Source organism: Mus caroli, chromosome 3, assembly GCF_900094665.2.
Source record: "Mus caroli chromosome 3, CAROLI_EIJ_v1.1, whole genome shotgun sequence".
Classification (NCBI taxonomy): domain Eukaryota; kingdom Metazoa; phylum Chordata; class Mammalia; order Rodentia; family Muridae; genus Mus; species Mus caroli.
Genome location: NC_034572.1, coordinates 89,733,608 through 89,739,184, shown reverse-complemented (window position 1 = coordinate 89,739,184; position 5,577 = coordinate 89,733,608). Strand labels below are relative to the sequence as shown.

Genomic DNA, 5,577 nt, shown 5'->3' with positions numbered 1-5,577 from the left:
TTTTTCGAGACAGGGTTTCTCTGTGTAGCCCTGGCTGTCCTGGAACTCACTCTGTAGACCAGGCTGGCATCAAACTCAGAAATCCTCCTGCCTCTGCCTCCCAAGTGCTGGAATTAACGGCATGCCCCACCACTGCCTGGCCAAAATGACTTTTCATGGACAGCTATTAAGGGGTTATTTACGTGGAGCCTGTGAAAGATTCAACTGGTGAAAGGCTCCTGCCACTGAAACCCAGCCCTAAAGACCTGAGTTCAATACACAGAACCCACCTAACAGTGAAGGAGAGAGTTGACCTCTGGCTGCTAGAAGAGCCCAGCTACCTACCCTACCCCCAAACACAGTAAAAGTCTAAAATATGAGCCATTTATGGTGGCTAGGCCTATAGCTCAATTGGCAGAAGTGCTTGCTCAGGCCTGGGAAGGCCGAGGCAGGAGACTCAATTTAAAAATCATTTTTGAGCCGGGCAGTGGTGGTGCATGCCTTTAATCCCAGCACTTGGGAGGCAGAGGCAGGCGGATTTCTGAGTTCGAGGCCAGCCTGGGCTGGTCTACAGAGTGAGTTCCAGGACAGCCAGGGCTACACAGAGAAACCCTGTCTCGAAAAAAAACAACAACAACAAAAAAAAATAATAAAATAATAAAAATCATTTTTGGCTACATGATGAGCCTGCTGTCTAAAATGATCAAACGATGGTTATGGGCATAACTCAGTTGGTAGAGAATTTGCCTACCCTTGTGGAAGTCCTGGGTTGATCCCCAGCACCGTATAATACGGTGAAGATCTTTGGTGGACTGGTTAGACTTAATGTCAACTTGACACAAGCTGGAATTCCATGGGCTGGTGGTCCTGGGTTCTATAAGAAAACAGGCTGAGCAAGCCATGGGAAGCAAGCCAGTTAGCAGCTCCTGCCCATGGCCTCTGCCTCTAGGTTCCTGCCCTGTTTGAGTTCCTGTCCTGATGTCCTTCAGTGATGAACAGTAATGTGGAAGCAAGCATAAGCCTAGTGAACCCTCTTCTCCCATGCTGCTTCTGGTTGTGGTGCTTTGCCGTAGCAATAGAGACCCAGACTAAGACCCTTGGTCTACATAGGAAGCGCCCATCAGCCAGGGTTAAATGGTTGAGACCCTGTCTCAAACCAAATAAATAGATAGATAGATAGATGGATAGATCGATAGATGATAGATAGATAGATAGATAAGTAAATGGCAAGCTGGAAATGTGGCTTACTTGGTAGAATGCTTGCCTAACATAAAACCTTGGGTTTAAAACCCTGTAAATTGGCTGCACACCTTCAGTTCCAGAACTTGGGAGGCTCAAGACAAAAGGCATGGGGAGATAGATGATGGTCCAGCGAGTAAAGACAATCGCTGCCAAACCCTGGAACCTATGTGCTGGAAGGGAAACAAACGGACTCCTAACCACTGTTTTTGACATCTACATACACTTTAAATCTATACATTTTTGTTTCAGTTTTTAGAGACAGGGTTACTCTGTGTAGCCCCAGCTGCTCTGTAGATCAGGCTGGCTCTGTAGATCAGGCTGGCCTTGAACTCACAGAGATCTGCCTGTTTCTGCCTCCCAAGTGTTAGGATTAAAGGCACGCACCACCACTGCCTGATATAAATAGATAAACATTAAATTATAGTAAGTAAGGAGACAAGGAACCATATGATTATTTGTAGGAGAAGACCTAAAATCCTAGTTTTATAGGATGTGGCAGGGAGTATGGAGAGAAGCATTTTGCAGTTGTAGTGATTAAAATATTTCTGTAAGGAACTTTTAATCCCAAACAACAAGTAACCATAATCTGAGATGGGAGATGTATATATATATATATATATATATATATATATATATATGAATGACATGTTGTAACCGAGCAGCGGAATTCATTTGTGTTCATTGACCTATAGGAAAGCTTTATGGAAGAGAAAGGTTTGCCCAAGTTGGTCCCCAATTGGAAGCCATCTTCCTGCCTCGGCCTGCTGCATTCTTTTTTTTTTTAATATAAATGCTTTATTTAACAGTTGCAGATCATTCCGTGGGCTAAGTAGTGGATATCCAGAACCCCACCAGCTGCAAGATCAACGCAACCTTNGAGCTTCTCTTTCTGACTCCAATAGGGTGAGCACGTCACCNTCTNGAANNGGGCCTTTGACATTNCGGATGATAGAGNGGCTGGTGTCATCCATAAATTCCACTCGCACCTGCGTGCACTGTCCCTGCGAACCGGTCCTGCCCAGCACTTTGGTTACCCTAGCCAGCTTGATGGGCTGCACGCGACTCGTGTCCATGATGGTGGGGATCTGGCGGAGGCCTGCTGTATTCTTATAGTCAGGATACCAGCTGGCAGATTCAGCATAGACTTAAAAAAAAAATCACTTTAAATTATGTGCATGTGTACAGATGCATGTGGAAGTCAGAGTCCTGTGAGGCAGCCAACTTAGGTGCTGGAAAGTGAACTTGGCTTCTCTGGAAAAGCAGCCTGCTAGCTTGACCCCTGAACCATCTGGCCACCCCTTCTAATGCTTTGAGAGACAGGATCACATGTAGCCTTGGCTGGTCTTGAACTTGCTGTGTAGCTGAGCTAATTAATTCTCCTGCTTCTTCCAAGGTTGCCCCACAGACCTCGTATGGCTTTGGACTCACGTAAGCAGTTGGGAAACAGGACACTGAGCACCATGATGTACGTTCTAATTCAGTTTCATTACTAATTGTGGGGTTAGGATGACTCAACAGAGGGGACTAGAGACAAAGGAATAGCTGAGTCTCCTGCAGTATGGTAGTCAAGTCATGTTCTTGATGGCTGAGTGTGCATAGCTGTAAGCACAGCATACGGAAGACCCGAGATTCAACATCCAAAGCTAGCCTACGCCACGGTGAGAGTCTCTGTCTCTCAGAAACAAAAACAAAACAAAAACAAATGCTGGTGCTAGGAGGGGTGACTTATCCCTGGACTCCGCCAGTGCTTGTTAGGAAGCAGGGCAGGAGTCCAAGGTCATGTTCCCTCACTATTACATAATGACTCTGAGGCCAGCCTGGGCTACCATGAGTTTCTGTCTCAAAAAAACAAAATAGCCAAACACATTAAAACCAAACCAAACTCAGAAAGAGAGAGACCTCTCATGAGCAGCGGGAGTGGAAAGAAACCTTTAGAGACATGGGCTTAGGGGAGGCTTAGGGGAAAAGTGCCTGCCTGCCAACTGGCTTGACAATCTCAATCAGATCCCAGGACCCAGGGGACAGGGAGAGAATGGAGTGCCTCAGGGTCCCATGGCATATACCTCCCAGACTTTGAGGGTACATTTTACAGGCCAAGCCATCAAATTGAAGAAGAGAGTCTTATGTACTTTTAGGGTGGAGGTGTGTGACCTTTAAGATTGTAAGGGTTGGGCTGGGAGCAGTTGATGGGGTGGTGGCTGCTCACCTAGCATCCCGAGAGCGAGCCCTGGGGTTGGCCTGTGGCACCCCATAGTTGATGTGGAGGTAAGTGTATGTTTGTAATCCCAGACTGTTGAGATGAAGACATCAAGCTTAGAGGCTGGAACTCACCCACTTCCTGGCCAGCTTAGCCTATAACAGGACCCCGTTAATCAAAAGCAGACATCTCCACTCACCACCCAAGAAAGAGAATACAAAAAAAAGTTTTTTTTGTTTGTTTTTTCTAAAAACTTCCATGAATGTCACAAGAATCCTGCAGTGGTAACTGTAACAGCCTGCTAGGCCAGGCAGCCAGCCTCTCCAGTAGGGTTTGCACAGTATAAAAGCCCGAACCTAGAAGAATGTCTGTTGCTCCCTTCATCCCTTACATAGATTAAGCAAGTATTTTTGTTTGTTTATTTGTTTTGGTTTTTTGAGATAGGGTTTCTCTGTGTAGCCCTGGCTGTCCTGGAACTCTCTTTATAGAACAGGCTGGCCTTGAACTCAGAAATCTGCCTGCCTCTGCCTCCCGAGTGCTGGGATTATAATGGGTCACTACTCCCAGCTTTCAAGTGTTGTTTTTAAATTAGCATGTAAAGTAATGGACCTCATATTTCCATATATTTATGTCATTATACTTTGCTGTTATTCCTCTCCCTCCCCTAAACCCCCAGTAATTCCGGTTGGTTAACTGATCTCGCATGGGTAAAGAGGTAGCTCAGATCCAGCCCGGGGAGGCAGGAGTGAAAGTACAAACAGGAGAAAAGCAGGCACAGAAATGTAGCGAATTCAGAGGTAAAGTAAGTCCAAGCTAAGAGCAACACTGCTATGCAGCCCAGTCCGGGCTCCAGTGTGTATGTAGACCATCTCCATAGCAACCGTCTGCTTCCTGTCTTCCTATGACTTCATAGCTTGAATTGCTTAAGTGTGGCTAAGGACTCCAGTAAGTGCAGGCCAAGGGAAGTAAGTGGTCTGCCAAATAAGGAAGACAGTACAGGAAAAAAAACAACAGTGTTTTCTTTCTCCTCCGGGCTAGGTCTCCTGGCACCTCTCCTCCACTCCTAACCCCTAAACTTGGACCTTTATTAACATACCCTGCAGGGGCCCTCCAGGGTGCCGCTCACCCTTAATCCTAATACTCCGGAGATGGGCAAGTAGGTGTGGCAACCCATCATCTCAAAAAGAAAAAAAAAACTATGTCTCCTTGTAAGCTCCCATCAAAGGCACTCTTCCTAATTTACCCTGTCCTTACTTCCTCTCACGGTAAGAAAAGGGATTTTGGGGGGCTTGAAAGACACTGCTCTTCCAGAGATCCTGAGTTCAGTTCCCAGCAACCACATGGTGCCTCACAACCATCCGTAACGGGATCCGATGCCCTCTTCTGGTGTGTCTGAAGACAGCTACCGTGTATTCATATACATAAAATAAATCTTAAAGAAAAAAAGAAACGGGGTTTTGTTTGTTTTTTGTTGAGACAGGGTTTCTCTGTTTAACACAACCCTGGCAGTCCTAGAACTTGTTCTGTAGACCATGCTGGCCTCTGACTCGCAGAGCTCACCTGCCCCTCCTCCTCCTGTGCTGGAATTTAAGGCATGCACCACTACTGCTAGGCAAGAAAAGGCTTTGTTAATTTGCTGGTTCTGAGGATCAAACTCAGGACGTGAAGCCGACACTCTTCCATTTTGTATTTTTTAGGGAGTGGGGGAGGAGAGACGGCACGTAGTATACTTGAACTCTTGACCCTTCTTTGTTAGTGTCCTCAAAGCTGGGACCATAGGGCGGCTCTAGATTTAGGCAAGCTCTGTTTGCTGACCTATAACCTCTGTGCATCAGCCTAGAAGGGGCTCAAGGTCCCGACCTTACTCACAGGTAAAGCTAAGTTTGCAAATATTTTGTGATATTTTTACCAATTATGTAAACTTTTATCCAATTGGGGGATCCCCTTCGTGAGCAAGAGGAAGGGCAGAGGCTGTGGCTTCCCATTTTCACCCCAGGTGGCACTTTCGAGGCCACCCACTGAGGTGAAAAGAGGGGAGACTCCCATCTTTTTTGTGTGTGCATGTGTGTGAGTGCTTGCTTGCTTGTGTGTGTGTGTGTGTGTGTGTGTGTGTGTGTGTGTGTGTGTGTGTAAGGGTGTTTTGTCTGGATGCATATCTG

The 5,577-nt window shown here is 46.3% G+C and overlaps 1 pseudogene; it reads right to left on the bottom strand.

Annotated features, from left to right (window-relative positions):
* Window positions 1-1,993: 1,993 nt before the first annotated feature.
* On the bottom strand, window positions 1,994-2,296 carry LOC110291984 (annotated as a pseudogene).
* Between the last annotated feature and the right edge of the window lie 3,281 nt (window positions 2,297-5,577).